Below are 17,500 nucleotides of genomic sequence, written 5' to 3'. Positions count from 1 at the left end.
TTCTATCTTCAAGGTACTCAAAGCGCTTTGACACTATTTCCATATTCACCCATTCACACACTGATGGCGGGAGTTGCCATGCAAGACCCTAACCACGACCCATCTGGAGCAAGGGTGAAGTGTCTTGCTCAAGGACACAATGGATGTGACTCAGGTGGTAGAAGCTGGGGACCAAACCAGGAACCCTCAGGTTGCTGGCACGGCCACTTTACATAACATACATTCACACTTGCCTAATGTATGTTATGTTATCCAAACCCTGATCAACTACTGTATTTTTCAGGGTGCACCGGACTAAAAGGTGTACTAGCTATACCGGGGACGGTATAGCTCGGTTGGTAGAGCGTCCGTGTCAGCAACTTGAGGGTTGCAGGTTCGATCCCCGCTTTCGCCATCCTAGTCAATGCCGTTGTGTCCTTGGGCAAGACACTTTACCCACCTGCTCCCAGTGCCACCCACACTGGTTTAATTGTAACTTAGATATTGGGTTTCACTATGTAAAGCGCTTTGAGTCACTAGAGAAAAGCGCTATATAAATATAATTCACTTCACTGCTGATGAGCCGGTCTATTCAGGTATTTTTTCATACCAAAGGCACACCGAATTATAAGGCGCATTAAAGGGGTCATAATATGATTTTTTTCAAAATTTATTACACTATCTTGTGGTCTACATAACATGAAATGGTGGTTATTTGGTCAAAATGTTGCATCGATTATGTTTTAAAGATCATCTTCAATTGTTTCGGGATGCGCGTTTTTTTGCCGGTCTTATTTACGTGTCTCCTCCCCGTCATCTTTATAGTAGCGGTGTAGCGTGCAAGGACGGGAGTGGAAGAAGTGTCAAAAGGCGGAGATAACTGTTCTAATGACATTCTGACTTTACTTCAATCATTAATTGCCACCCACACTGGTTTAAATGTAACTTAGATATTGGGTTTCACTATGTAAAGCGCTTTGAGTCACTTGAGGAAAAAGCGCTATATAAATATAATTCACTTCACTGCTGATGAGCCGGTCTATTCAGGTATTTTTTCATACCAAAGGCACACCGAATTATAAGGCGCATTAAAGGGGTCATAATATGATTTTTTTCAAAATTTATAACACTATCTTGTGGTCTACATAACATGAAATGGTGGTTATTTGGTCAAAATGTTGCATCGATTATGTTTTAAAGATCATCTTCAATTGTTTCGGGATGCGCGTTTTTTTGGCGGTCTTATTTACGTGTCTCCTCCCCGTCATCTTTATAGTAGCGGTGTAGCGTGCAAGGACGGGAGTGGAAGAAGTGTCAAAAGGCGGAGATAACTGTTCTAATGACATTCTGACTTTACTTCAATCATTAATTGCCACCCACACTGGTTTAAATGTAACTTAGATATTGGGTTTCACTATGTAAAGCGCTTTGAGTCACTAGAGAAAAGCGCTATATGACCATGGATGAAGTACTGACTGTCCAGAGTCGAGACCCAGGATGGACCGCTCGTCGGGACCCAGGATGGACCGCTCGCCTGTATCGGTTGGGGACATCTCTACGCTGCTGATCCGCTTGAGATGGTTTCCTGTGGACGGGACTCTCACTGCTGTCTTGGAGCCACTATGGATTGGACTTTCACAGTATCATGTTAGACCCGCTCGACATCCATTGCTTTCGGTCCCCTAGAGGGGGGGGGTTGCCCACATCTGAGGTCCTCTCCAAGGTTTCTCATAGTCAGCATTGTCACTGGCGTCCCACTGAATGTGAATTCTCCCTGCCCACTGGGTGTGAGTTTTCCTTGCCCTTTTGTGGGTTCTTCCGAGGATGTTGTAGTCGTAATGATTTGTGCAGTCCTTTGAGACATTTGTGATTTGGGGCTATATAAATAAACATTGATTGATTGATTGATATAAATATAGATCACTTCACTTCACTTAATGAAGCAGCATCTCCTCACCCGTGGCTCACTAGTGCAACATCAACGCCGGAAATGTGTACCGTGACAAACCGTCCGACCGGAACCCTCCAATAACTAAAGTAGCTAAAACATGTTTAGGTGCCAATACAACTTTTTTGGCAAAGTCATTTTTTTTTATTTCGATACCGAATCTTATTGGCTCCATTATTTCAGACCCTGACAGTTACACAATACAATGTGGCCCCTAAATCACCTTCCTCCTCCCACACTTCCCATGCATAATCAAACTTAGGGATTGTATTGTGAGGACGACATTAGAAAGATAAAACTAGGAGTGTGCTTGTGTGCTTGTTTTTTGAGGGGGGGGGGGGGGGCGGGGCGGTGAGTTGCATCCTGCATGAAAACCGCATCCTGAACAAGCATCACTGCGCCTCACTGTAAATAAATACTCTCTCCTCTGCGTAGCTTCCGTCAACTGTCACTGCCTTGGCTCCCAATCACCTTTCAAGTCCAAACAGGAAAGTGCAGGGAGGCAAAGAAGTTGGCAGATATGAGCTTTAATTTGCCTCGCGACGCAAAGCCAAAGAACACACAGCTTCCTATTCTCCGGCCATGGCCAGCTGCACGAGCTCTGGTCTCTGCCCACGGTTCTTCCTGTCAACTTTCATTCCGGACAATGTGCAGGCGGGATATCAACAGTCGGTGGACTGCAAGTATGTTCCTAGAAGTTCTCAAGAACATGTTCAAAATTCAATGGAACACTGATTACCATGAATTGATTAACGTGGACTCCGACTTAAACAAGTTGAAAAACTTATTCGGGTGTTACCATTTAGTGGTCAATTGTACGGAATATGTACTGTACTGTGCAATCTACTAATAAAAGTATCAATCAATCAATCAAAAATTGTAATCTCCTCCTCTAAAACCGGGATCCCCAGGTTTTATGTATGCGGTATTTTCATAGGCGGTCCCCCATTGTACGGGAGGGACGTGACGTATAGTGGGGCAAAAAAGTATTTAGTCGGCCACCGATTGTGCAAGTTCTCCCACTTAAAATGATGACAGAGGTCTGTAATTTTCATCATAGGTACACTTCAACTGTGAGAGACAGAATGTGAATAAAAAATCCAGGAATTTGTAGGAATTTTAAAGAATTTATTTGTAAATTATGGTGGAAAATAAGTATTTGGTCAACCATTCTTAGCTCTCACTGATGGAAGGAGGTTTTGGCTCAAAATCTCACGATACATGGCCCCATTCATCCATCCATCATCTTCCGCTTATCCGAGGTCGGGTCGCGGGGGCAGCAGCCTAAGCAGGGAAGCCCAGACTTCCCTATCTCCAGCCACTTCGTCTAGCTCTTCCCGGGGGATCCCGAGGCGTTCCCAGGCCAGCCGGGAGACATAGTCTTCCCAACGTGTCCTGGGTCTTCCCCGTGGCCTCCTACCAGCTGGACGTGCCCTAAACACCTCCCTAGGGAGGCTTTCAGGTGGCATCCTGACCAGATGCCCGAACCACCTCATCTGGCTCCTCTCGATGTGGAGGAGCAGCGGCTTTACTTTGAGTTCCTCCCGGATGGCAGAGCTTCTCACCCTATCTCTAAGGGAGAGGAAACTCATTTGGGCCGCTTGTACCCGTGATCTTATCCTTTCGGTCATGACCCAAAGCTCATGACCACAGGTGAGGATGGGAACGTAGATCGACCGGTAAATTGAGAGCTTCTCCTTCCGGCTCAGCTCCTTCTTCACCACAACGGATCGATACAACGTCCGCATTACTGAAGACGCCGCACCGATCCGCCTGTCGATCTCACAATCCACTCTTCCCCCACTCGTGAACAAGACTCCTAGGTACTTGAACTCCTCCACTTGGGGCAGGGTCTCCTCCCCAACCCGGAGATGGCACTCCACCCTTTTCCGGGCGAGAACCATGGACTCGGACTTGGAGGTGCTGATTCTCATTCCGATACATGGCCCCAGTCATTCTTTCCTTAACACGGATCAATCGTCCTGTCCCCTTAGCAGAAAACTAGCCCCAAAGCATAATGTTTCCACCCCCATGTTTTACAGTAGGTGTGGTGTTCTTGGGATGCAACTCAGTTTTCTTCTTCCTCCGAACACAACGAGTTGAGTTTATACCAAAACGTTGTATTTTGGTTTCATCTGACCACATGACATTCTCCCAATCCTCTGCTGTATCATCCATGTATCCATTTTAATAAAAGCTTCAATCAATCAATCTGGACCCCCTCCCTGAAGTCAAACCTTTGATTTAATATTTTTTTACTCTCTCTCCCCCCCTTCCCTACCCTGTTTGAGACCTTTTTCTGCAAGGGGAGCCGGAGGGATCCTATTGCTGTCTCCTTGTAATGTTTGTCTGATCTTGAATGGGATTGTACTGAAAATCTCAATTTACCGTCCTTCATAAATAAAGTATTTCTGATTCTGATTGTTGCTCTCAATTTACCAGTCGATCTACGTTCCCATCCTCACCCATGGTCATGAGCTTTGGGTTATGACCGAAAGGACAAGATCACGGGTACAAGCCGGGTGGCAAGGCTCTCCCTTAGAGATAGGGTGAGAAGCTCTGCCATCCGGGAGGAACTCCAAGTAAAGCTGCTGCTCCTCAAAATCCAGATGTACCAGATGAGGTGGTTCGGGCATCTGGTCAGGATGCCACCAAAACGCCTCCCTAGTAGAGATGCGCGGATAGGCATGTATATCATCCGCATCCGCGTCACCAAAGTCGTCATCCACCCGCCGTCCACCCGAACCAACATTTTATCAGGACCGTACCCGCCCGCCAACCGCCCGCTGAAGTACAGCAGAGGTTGTCCGCCTTTACCACTCTCAGAGCTATTTAAACCTGTTTCACAGAGTAATGATGACAATTGGAGCCGCTAACGTTTCCGCGATAATTCAATAGCGTTCATCCTGATTATAAGAATATGGGCGTGCTGTGAAGCTATTACCTTAAACACCTTCAACAACATGTACGAGCCGATTGTTGGTCCGGCAACATGTTGTGTGCAGCTTCCGCAATTACACGCACACGACTGCAAGGCATACTGGGTGATACAGAGTACACTGATGGTTGTGATATAAACAATTTTAACACTCTTAGTAATATGCGCCACGCTGTGAATCCACACCCAACAAGATTGACAAACGCATTTCGGGAGAACATCCTCGCAGTAACACAACATAAACGCAACACAACAAATACCCATAATCCTTTGTGTCCGTGACACTTCCTGAATATATTTTACACCCCCCGCCCACCTTACCGACGCACGGGGGGGTGGAGGAGTGGCGGGTTTTGCTGTTAGCGGGGTGTATTATATAGTCAGAAATTGTCATGGATGCAAAGGATTCCGTGTATTTGTCGTGTTGCGTTTATGTTGTGTTACTGTGAGGATGTTCTCCCGAAATGTGTTTGTCATTCTTGTTTGGTGCCTTGCACGACGAGTTGAGTTTATACCAAAAAGTTCTATTTTGGTTTCATCTGACCACATGACATTCTCCCAATCCTCTGCTGTATCATCCATGTATCCATTTTGGTATAAACTCAACTCGTTGTGTTTGGAGGAAGAAGAATACTGAGTTGCATCCCAAGAACACCACACCTACTGTGATATATTCAGGAAGTGTCACGGACACAAAGGATTATGGGTATTTGTTGTGTTGCGTTTATGTTGTGTTACTGTGAGGATGTTCGCACGAAATGTGTTTGTTGTTCTTAACTGGTGTGGCTTCACAGCGTGGCGCATATTACTAAGAGTGTTAAAATTGTTTATATCACATCCATTAGTGTACTCTGTGTCACCCAGTATGCCTTGCAGTCGTGTGCGTGTTGCTGCGGAAGCAACACACAACATGTTGCTGGACTGACAAGCAGATCGTACATGTTGTAGTAGGCGACAAAACCAATGGCTTTATAGCACGCCCTGATACTTATTATCTAGGTGACTGCCGGCAGTCATTCTAGATAATATTAGCGTCTCCTATTGTCTTCTTCGCTTTATGACATGGGTTTTAAATGGCACTCTGAATGGCAAAGGATACCGATCACAGAACCATGCATATCAAATATTTCCGGATGGTTCAACCGCCACCCGCCCGAATCTAATTAAAATCAATTTTTTCGTCATGTCAACCGCCCGACCCGCGGACTCCGCGGATGAGACCGCAAACCGCGCATCTCTACTCCCTAGGGAGGTGTTTAGGGCACGTCCGACCGGTAGGATAACGCCTCGGGATCCCCCGGGAAGAGCTGGACTAAGTGGCTGGGCAGAGGAAAGCCTGGGCTTCCCTGCTTAGGCTGCTGCCCCCGCGACCCGACCTCAGATAAGCGGAATAGGATGGATGGATGTCTCTGATTGTGAAATGTTGAAATGATTCCATAATAATAAGCCCGTTACCGCACAGACATTTTAGTTTGTGGTATTTGCAGACATATCTTACATGTGTGTACGTTACTAATACATTTTTTTTCTGGCATGACTTCAAGGAGCAAGCAATGCTTACTGGGCTGTGTCGTTTAAGGCTGTTACATGTGTGTGAAGTTGTGCCATCTTCATCAGACGGTAAAAAGGCGCCCGTTTTCCTCGCCCGAGGAGAAGACGCACTGGTCAGACGCATTACTTAAAGGGCAGCATCTCACTGAACACGCCTCAACCTGCCCAAGGGGGGTGTGAGTGTCCGTGGCCGTGTTTACGCTTGATCCTCAAGACCCGATTGTTGTTCATTTCCTCTGGAAAGGCGACGTGAGAATAAACAGGCCAAGCGTTGCTCTTCCCCGGCACTTCACGCACATTATAGCTGTTCTGTGCACAATTGGTTAACCACAATTAAAACAATTTTCTGCGTCTATCAGTCAGAGTGATCTAATAAGCGAACCAAATGACACTAATGGAGTCAGCCTCTTTCTCTCCCCTTCCCCGAGCAAAGTCTCTCCTCCTGGGTGTCGCGACGAAGGCCAAAAAAACGTCTGCAACTGTGGAAAGCAAAGAGAGCCAAGAGGAATAGAATTACGTTCGTTTAACAGGATGTTGGTGAGCGTAGTTGAAATTTAGCATTTTTCTTTACGGGGTGTGGTGGAGCACGGAAGTCATTTGGGTGCTTGTTTAAAAAAAATGTTTAAAAATCTGAAAAAAGAAAAACAAAGAAACTCTCATCCCCCAATATTAATATTTTGGAAGACGTCGCAGTGGTGTAAAGCATGTACTGCAAAATAAAATATTTTGATCGTAAAATAATGCATGCGGTGCCATATAAGAACTAATACTATGTCCGCACAAACTATATTTTCAAAAATGCAATCACCCGCTCCTTGTGTTAAAACCATGTCCATTCATATGAGTAGCATATGGTTTGAAAAGGATTTGCAAATCATTGTATTCCGTTTATATTTACATCTAACACAATTTCCCAACTCATATGGAAACGGGGTTTGTATTTATATACCAGCCCCCAGGCACATTTTTGTCCTCTAAATGTGGCACCTGGAGTCAAAATAATTGCCCAAGCCTTTGCCAGAACAAAACGTGTGATTTTAGACCAATTTAATTAATCACATAATAAGCTATTTTATGTTATTTCAGCATATTTATGTCCATTCATTTTCTACCGCTTGTCCCTTCGGGGTCGGGGGAGAGAGGGCGCTATCTCAGTTACAATCGGGCAGAAGGCGGCGTACACCCTGGACAAGTCGCCCATTTATGTGCACCCTGAAAATCAGTTCCCATGCAGTCATAAATACGAAATGTACAGATTATCCGAAACATGTATTTTCGTAAACATTTCACAGTTTACATTACCGACAACATCTTTGACAATCAAGGCAAAAACGCGACAATCCACATGTTGTATCCTATCAGTAACAAGCAACAAAAGCTCCACCCCCCTCGGAAGTAATACGAATACAAAGAATTGCTTTTGCGACATCTAGTGGACACATTTTGAACAGCAGTTTCTTTCATTCCACAATATCAGCTTATTGTTATACTTCGCAAACTCCTCCAGCGAGCCGGTTAAAAACCAAGTAAATACATTTACTTGGTATTTATTTGACATTTACTCAGTATTTAGTGGATATTTACGGAGTATTTACTTGCCATTTACTTGGTATGTACTTGACAATTACTCTGTATTTACATGATAGTTACTTGATATTTACTATGTATTTATTTGATATTTACTTGACTTTTTTTTTTACATTCACTCTGTATTGACTTGGTATTAACTTGACATTTATTTGACAATTACTCGGTATTTACTTGATATTTACTTTAAATTTACTTGGTATTTACTTAGTATTTACTCGACATTTATTTTACATTTACTCAGTATTTACTTGATATTTACTTGGTATTTATTTTACATTCACTCTGTATTTACTTGGTATTAACTTGACATTTATTTGACAATTACTTGGTATTTACTTGGTATTTACTTAGTATTTACTCGACATTTATTTTACATTTACTCAGTATTTACTTGATATTTACTTGGTATTTATTTTACATTCACTCTGTATTTACTTGGTATTAACTTGACATTTATTTGACAATTACTCGGTATTTACTTGATATTTACTTTAAATTTACTTGGTATTTACTTAGTATTTACTCGACATTTATTTTACATTTACTCAGTATTTACTTGATATTTACTTGGTATTTATTTTACATTCACTCTGTATTTACTTGGTATTAACTTGACATTTATTTGACAATTACTCGGTATTTACTTGATATTTACTTTAAATTTACTTGGTATTTACTTAGTATTTACTCGACATTTATTTTACATTTACTCAGTATTTACTTGATATTTACTTGGTATTTATTTTACATTCACTCTGTATTTACTTGGTATTAACTTGACATTTATTTGACAATTACTCGGTATTTACTTGATATTTACTTTAAATTTACTTGGTATTTACTTAGTATTCACTCGACATTTATTTTACATTTACTCAGTATTTACTTGATATTTACTTGGTATTTATTTTACATTCACTCTGTATTTACTTGGTATTAACTTGACATTTATTTGACAATTACTCGGTATTTACTTGATATTTACTTTAAATTTACTTGGTATTTACTTAGTATTTACTCGACATTTATTTGACATTTACTCAGTATTTACTTGATATTTACTTGGTATTTATTTTACATTCACTCTGTATTTACTTGGTATTAACTTGACATTTATTTGACAATTACTCGGTATTTACTTGATATTTACTTTAAATTTACTTGGTATTTACTTAGTATTTACTCGACATTTATTTGACATTTACTCAGTATTTACTTGATATCCATCCATCTTCTTCCGCTCATCCGAGGTCGGGTCGCGGGGGCAGCAGCCTAAGCAGGGAAGCCCAGACTTCCCTCTCCCCAGCCACTTCGTCTAGCTCTTCCCGGGGATCCCGAGGCGTTCCCAGGCCAGCCGGGAGACATAGTCTTCCCAACGTGTCCTGGGTCTTCCCCGAGGCCTCCTACCGGTTGGACGTATTACTTGATATTTACTTGGTATTTATTTTACATTCACTCTGTATTTACTTGGTATTAACTTGACATTTTTTGGACAATTACTCTGTATTTACTTGATATTTACCTTACATTTACTTGGTATTTACTTGACATTTACTTAGTATTTACTTGACATTTTTTTGACATTTAAAAACCGGTTCGCTGGGCTGATCGGCCTGCAGGCCGTACATTTGGCACCCTTGTTGACTAAATGCTGGAGCCAAGGGGGGAGGGTCAAGTTGAGAATTTGAACTGAGCCTAATTTTGGCTTTGATTTCCTGCATCTCTGTCCACCTAGTCTAGAAACAGCCCTATACTGTACAATCGATTGATTGATTGATTGAGACTTTTATTAGTAGATCGCCCAGTCCAGTACATATTCCGTACAATCGACCACTAAATGGTAACACCCGAGTACGTTTTTTAACTTGTTTATTAAGTCGGGGTCCACGTTAATCAATACATGGTAAATATATTATTATTATATATACAAATATATTTTCACTGTGCTTTCCTTTTCAACTTGCAGAGCTTTTTGTGTTTATGATGCAATCTGATGGAACACAACTATCCATTAGATATACGTCTTCCCATATAGATATTCCATACAGGGGGAGTGGCAGTACCCACAAGTAAGTGCCCCATCAGCAGAGAGGGAAAAGCTACCTTTTATGGTAACAGACCACAGACTCAATACATTGACCACAGAGCCCTCAAATGAGGCGTTAAGTGTCATGGCGGGGTAGCCGTGAAAGAAGTGCAGAAAGGTAGGACTCTATAGTCATCCATGCATGGACTCGTTTAGCTCTCAAAATGCCTCCCCTTTGAGAAACATTGTCAAAACAAGCTATATTGACTAAAAATGTCAGGGGTATTTGTTGTTGAACCCCAAGATGCAGAGACGGAGGCAGGCATAGAATAGGAAGACATTATTTATTATAAATAATAGAACAAGAACAAAAACAAAAAGCACGCACGTGGGCAGAATAACAAACTAAGGGAGCTAGCACTGGAAGCTAGAAAAGAAAAAGGAACTTTTAGCATGGAAACTAGAGGATAGCAAACAGAAAAACAGGAAATAACGAATGGCTAACAAGAACAGCTTACCGCTACAACGACAAGGACAAGATGTATCACGACAGGTAATAGCTGAAATGATGCCAGACATGACAGGTAGCAAAGACACAAGAGTGATATGAGGCAACGACAATACAATGATCCAGCAACTGACACAAGACAAAGCAGGTACAAATAGGAGCAGGCTGATTGGCAACAGGTGTGGCCAGGTGCCGATCAGCCGCAGCTGAGGAGGTACACAGCACTCAGGGAACAAGACAGGAAGCTGACAAAATAAGAGCACTAGACAGGAACTAAAGACAGGAGATACTAAACACAGAGGAAACAGACAAATGCAGAGGAAAAAACTAAAACATAGACAAACTGTCAGGGGAAAGCCTGACAAAAAACTCATTTCTGGATTACAGAGCTTTGTGAAATGAGTTAATTACACAGAAAGATTTTTACAAATGTTTCATAAATGTTTCCAAATGGTCTCTGTAACAGCAGTAAAACGGCTGATCAAACAAAACAGAAGTCATCGTCATGGACCCATGTTGTCGTCTAGTTGGTTTTTACTTGACATTTACTTGGTGTTTACCTGATATTTACTTGGTTTTTACTTGACATTTACTCTTAATTTACTAGGTATTTATTTGACACTTATTTGACATTTACACAGTATTTACTTGATATTTACTTGGTATTTAGCTGATATTTACTTGACATTTAATCAGTATTTACTTGACATTTACTTGGTATTTACTTGACATTTACTCTGTATTTACTTGATAGTTACTTTATATATATTTGGTGTTTACATGACATTTATTCGACATTTACTCAGTATTTACTTGATATTTACTTGGTATTTAATTGGTATTTACTTAACATTTACTTGACATATACTCAGTATTTACTTGATATTTATTTTACATTCACTCTGTATTTACTTGGTATTAACTTGACATTTATTTGACAATTACTCTGTATTTACTTGATATTTACTTTACTCAGCCTTCCCGGTAAGGTTTATTCAGGTGTACTGGAGAGGAGGCTACACTGGATAGTCGAACCTCGGATTCAGGAGGAACAGTGTGGTTTTCGTCCTGGTCATGGAACTGTGGACCAGCTCTATACTCTCGGCAGGGTTCTTGAGGGTGCATGGGAGTTTGCCCAACCAGTCTACATGTGCTTTGTGGACTTGGAGAAGGCATTCGACCGTGTCCCTCGGGAAGTCCTGTGGGGAGTGCTCAGAGAGTATGGGGTATCGGACTGTCTTATTGTGGCGGTCCGCTCCCTGTATGATCAGTGCCAGAGCTTGGTCCGCATTGCTGGCAGTAAGTCGGACACGTTTCCAGTGAGGGTTGGACTCCGCCAAGGCTGTCCTTTGTCACCGATTCTGTTCATAACTTTTATGGACAGAATTTCTATGCGCAATCAAGGCGTTGAGGGGTTCCGGTTTGGTGACCGCAGGATTAGGTCTCTGCTTTTTGCAGATGATGTGGTCCTGATGGCTTCATCTGACCGGGATCTTCAGCTCTCACTGGATCGGTTCGCAGCCGAGTGTGAAGCGACCGGAATGAGAATCAGCACCTCCAAGTCCGAGTCCATGGTTCTCGCCCGGAAAAGGGTGGAGTGCCATCTCCGGGTTGGGGAGGAGACCCTGCCCCAAGTGGAGGAGTTCAAGTACCTAGGAGTCTTGTTCACGAGTGGGGGAAGAGTGGATCGTGAGATCGACAGGCGGATCGGTGCGGCGTCTTCAGTAATGCGGACGTTGTATCGATCCGTTGTGGTGAAGAAGGAGCTGAGCCGGAAGGCAAAGCTCTCAATTTACCGGTCGATCTACGTTCCCATCCTCACCTATGGTCATGAGCTTTGGGTCATGACCGAAAGGATAAGATCACGGGTACAAGCGGCCGAAATGAGTTTCCTCTCCCTTAGAGATAGGGTGAGAAGCTCTGTCATCCGGGAGGAACTCAAAGTAAAGCCGCTGCTCCTTCACATCGAGAGGAGCCAGATGAGGTGGTTCGGGCATCTGGTCAGGATGCCACCCGAACGCCTCCCTAGGGAGGTGTTTAGGGCACGTCCAACCCGTAGGAGGCCACGGGGAAGACCCAGGACACGTTGGGAAGACTATGTCTCCCGGCTGGCCTGGGAACGCCTCGGGATCCCCCGGGAAGAGCTAGACGAAGTGGCCGGAGATAGGGAAGTCTGGGCTTCCCTGCTTAGGCTGCTGCCCCCGCGACCCGACCTCGGATAAGCGGAAGATGATGGATGGATGGATGGGTGGATGGATGGATGGATTTACTTTACATTTACTTGGTAATTACTTGATATTTACTTAGTATTTACTTGACATTTAATTGATATATACTCAGTATTTACTTGATATTTACTTGGTATTTACTTTACATTTACTCTATATTTACTTATTAACTTGACATGTATTTGACAATTACTCTGTATTTACTTAGTATTTACTTGACATTTATTTGACATTTACTTAGTATTTACTTGACATTTATTTGACATTTACTTGGTATTTATTTGACATTTACTCAGTATTTAGTTGATATTTACTGAGTATTTACTTGCCATTTACTTGGTATTTACTTGACAATTACTCTGTATTTACATGATAGTTACTTGATATTTACTTGGTATTTAACTGACATTTATTTGACATTTACTCAGTATTTACTTGATATTTACTTGGTATCTATTTTACATTCACTCTGTATTTACTTGGTATTAACTTGACATTTATTTGACAATTACTTGGTATTTACTTGATATTTACTTTAAATTTACTTGGTATTTACTTGATATGTACTTAGTATTTACTTGGCATTTATTTGACAATAACTCAGTATTTACTTGATATTTACTTGGTATTTATTTTACATTCACTCTGTATTTACTTGGTATTAACTTGATATTTATTTGACAATTACTCTGTATTTACTTGATATTTACTTTAAATTTACTTGGTATTTGCTTGATATTTACTCAGTATTTACTTGATATTTACTTGGTATATATTTTACATTCACTCTGTATTTACTTGGTATTAACTTGACATTTATTTGACAATTACTCTGTATTTACTTGATATTTACTTTAAATTTACTTGGTATTTACTTGACATTTACTCAGTATTTAGTTGATATTTACTCTGTATTTACTTGACATTTGCTCGGTAGTTACTTGGTATTTACTCGAGATTTACCTGGTTTTTAACTTTACATTTACTTGGTATTTACTTGACATTTACTCTGTCCTTACTTGATATTTACTTGTTTTTTGACTTGGGGAAGCGTGGCGCAGTTGGGAGAGTGGCCGTGCCGGGAACCTGAGGGTTCCTGGTTCCTACCAACCTCGTCATGTCTGTTGTGTCCTTGAGCAAGACACTTCACCCTTGCTCCTGATGGGTCGTGGTTAAGGCCTTGCATGGCATCTCCCGCCATCAGTGTGTGAATGTGGAAATAGTGTCAAAGTGATTTGAGTACTTTGAAGGTAGAAAAGCGCTATACAAGTATAACCCAGTTATCATTTACCATGGACCCACGAGCTGCGGAAGCAACCTTTTTAATCAGCTAAACAGAGTCAATAACTCTAAAGTGACATTTTGGTGAATTTAAGAAACGGAAACAATACAAAAGGAATGCCATTTTAAATTAATAATACCAACAAAGACACTTGTAAATCAGCATATTCGCTAACGCTGATGACGCTTACTTGATTACATCACGATAGTACGTACAAAAGTACATTAAAAAAACAATTCTAAAGACATCACACATGGGCGGTTTAGTAAGTAAAAATTGTTTTAGTGAGACTGTAAAACTTACAAATGTTGTTTGAAGTGATAAATAAAGAGTCAATACAAGTAGTAACGCTATGGACGGCTAGAAAACCGAATGGCAATTGTGCTTCAGGTTCATAGCTCAGTGGAGACGGAGAGGCCATGCAGCGCCTGCAGTGAGCAAACTCGTCTAAAAGATGGCGCCGTAGCACAAACAATAACACACCTATTCAATAATTCAGTTTGCTTGTTTTGTTTTTTAATCTATTTGTTTTATGGCCCTCAGCAAAAAAAAAATCCAAAAAATAACTGCACCGTTTTATAAGCTGTTAGGTTCAAAGCCAGGGAAAAAAAGTAGCTGCCTATCATCCGGAAATTCCAGTATTTATTGCTATTTTTTGTTTTTTTCATTGTGTTTTACCTTTGTAGCTGTAAGAAGGAAAAGCGCCGCTGGACTGGCAGCTGGTTGCGTCAGCTCTGCTCTTTTATTGTCCTTTGTTGCTTCCCTCTTGTTTGTATTATTTGTGGACTTTCTGATTCTGCACGGCAACCATATAATTTCCCCATTGTGGAATAAACAAAGGTCTATCTTATCCTAATCCGATTAGTCGGCCAAATGTTAAGATAGTCGATGACTCAAAATAGTCCCGTTTGGACTATGAGGTTAAAGACCTACGGAAACCCACTACTACCGACCACGCAGTCTGATAGTTTATATATCAATGATGAAATATTAACATTGCAACACATGCCAATACGGCCGGGTTAGTTTACTAAAGTGCAATTTTAAATTTCGCGCCGAAAAATCCTGCTGAAAACGTCTCGGTATGATGACGCCTGCGTGTGGCGTCACGGATTGTAAAGGACATTTTGTGCCAGCATCGTGCCCAGATATTTAGTCGTCTGTTTTAAACGCAAAATTCCACAGTATTCTGGACATCTGTGTTGGTTAATCTTTTGCATTTTGTTCAATGAAAAATGGAGACATCAAGGAAGAAAGCTGTAGGTGGGAAGCGGTGTGTTGCGGCCGGCTTTAGCAACACAAACACAGCCCGTATTTCATTGTTTACATTCCCGAAAGATGACAGTCAAGCTTTAACTATGGAACAGAGATGTCAAGCGAACACGGTTGGATTGGACCACACAAACAAAGTATAGTGTATTATGCAGCGATCATTTTTACCATTCTGTATTTTGAAGGCGATGTATGTCGTGTGCGTCCTCCTGACCGTCAGCGCCGGGTTCAAAGCGGTATGGCTCTATCCCTTGTTGCGGTTGGGCCTGGCCGTGTGGTCCTGCCACCCCCACGGCTGCCACGGCGCCTCTCACAGCATCTTCCCTATCTGAATCGCTCCCACTGCTTTTTTTTTTTTCTAGTCCTTCACTCTCACTTTCCTCATCCACAAATCTTTCATCCTCGCTCAAATTAATGGGGAAATCGTTGCTTTCTCTGTCCGAATTGCTCTCGTTGCTGGTGGCCATGATTGTAAACAATGTTCAGATGTGAGGAGCGTATTTGTATGTCAAACTTAGTTTCCTTAAATAAATCCCGCAGAGCCTCTGTCAACAAGTACAATTGAAGACTTTTTAAGACCATAATTAATGAAATCTAGGGCTAATCTCATATCCAAACTGACAAAAAAAGTTTGGATATAAGAAGGAAGGAAAATCAGAGACCACGATGTGTAACTTTAGGAATACCTTCACTGCTCTTTTACATTAGAAAATAAATGCTTAACCTAACTAAAAACACGAGAATCCTCTTGTTTGTTAACTAGTGTTTGGAACTCTGAAATACAAACCCTGTTTCCTTATGAGTTGGTAAATTGTGTTAGATGTAAATATAAACAGAATGCAATGATTTGCTAATCATTTTCAACCCATATTCAGTTGAATATGCAACAAAGACAACATATTTGATGTTCAAACTGATAAACACTTTTTTTTTGGCAAATAATCATTAACTTTAGAATTTGATGCCGGAAACACGTGACAAAGAAGTTGGGAAAGGTGGCAATAAATACTGATAAAGTTGAGGAATTCTCATCAAACACTTATTTGGAACATCCCACAGGTGTGCAGGCTAATTGGGAACAGGTGGGTGCCATGATTGGGTGTAAAAGCAGCTTCCGTGAAATGCTCAGTCATTCAGAAACAAGGATTGGGAAACGGTCACCACTTTGTGAACAAATACGTGAGCAAATTGTCAAACAACAACATTTCTCAACGGGCTATCGCAAGGAATTTCACCATCTACGGTCCGTAATACCATCAAAAGGTTCAGAGAATCTGAAGAAATCACTCTACGTAAGCGATTATATAACAGACTTTCGTTCCCTCAGGCGGCACTGCATCAAAAAGCGACATCACTGTGAAAAGGATATCACCACATCGCTCAGAAACACTTCAAAAAACCACTGTCAGTAACTACAGTTTGTCACTACATCCGTAAGTGCAAGTTAAAGCTCTACTATGCAAAGCCAAAGCCATTTATCAACGACACCCAGAAACGCCGTCGGCTTCGCTGGAACTGAAATCAGCTAAGATGGACTGCTGCAAAGTGGGAAAGTGTTCTATGGTCTGGCAAGTCCACATTTCAAATTGTTTTTTGGAAATGGTGAACGTTGTGTCCTCCGAACCAAAGAGGAAAATAACCATCAGGACTGGTCTAGGTGCAAAGTTGAAAATCCAGCTTCTGTGATGGTATGGGGGTGTATTAGTGCCCAAGGCATGGGTAACTTACACATCTGTGAAGGCACCATTAATGCTGAAAGGTACATACAGGTTTTGCAACAACATATGTTGCCATCCAAGCAACGTTATCATGGACGCCCCTGCTTATTTCAGTAAGACAATGCCAAGTCACTTGTTACAACAGCGTGGCTTCATAGTAAAAGAGTGCGGGTACTAGACTGGCTTGACTGTCGTCCAGACCTGTCTCGCATTGAAAATGTGTGGTGCATTATGAAGCGTAAAATACCCCAACAACTTAAGCTTTACATAAAACAAGAATGGGAAAGAATTCAACCTGCAAAGCTTCAAAAATTTGTCTCCTCAGTTCCCAAAGGTTTATTGAGTGTTGTTAAAAGAAAAGGTGATGAAACACAGTGGTGAACATGCCCTTTCCCAACTACTTTGGCACGTGTTGCAGCCAAGAAATTCTTAGTTCGTTATTATTTGCAAAAAAATAAAA

At 41.5% G+C, this 17,500-nt stretch overlaps 1 protein-coding gene across 1 annotated transcript in view; it reads right to left on the bottom strand.

Annotated features, from left to right (window-relative positions):
* The window catches only part of foxp1b (forkhead box P1b), a 670,786-nt gene that overhangs the window by 576,995 nt on the left and 76,291 nt on the right, over window positions 1–17,500 (bottom strand).

This window comes from Nerophis ophidion, linkage group LG16 (genome assembly GCF_033978795.1).
Source record: "Nerophis ophidion isolate RoL-2023_Sa linkage group LG16, RoL_Noph_v1.0, whole genome shotgun sequence".
In the NCBI taxonomy this organism is placed as follows: domain Eukaryota; kingdom Metazoa; phylum Chordata; class Actinopteri; order Syngnathiformes; family Syngnathidae; genus Nerophis; species Nerophis ophidion.
The sequence above is the reverse complement of the archived record's forward strand: the minus strand, read 5'-3'. Positions and strand labels throughout refer to the sequence as shown.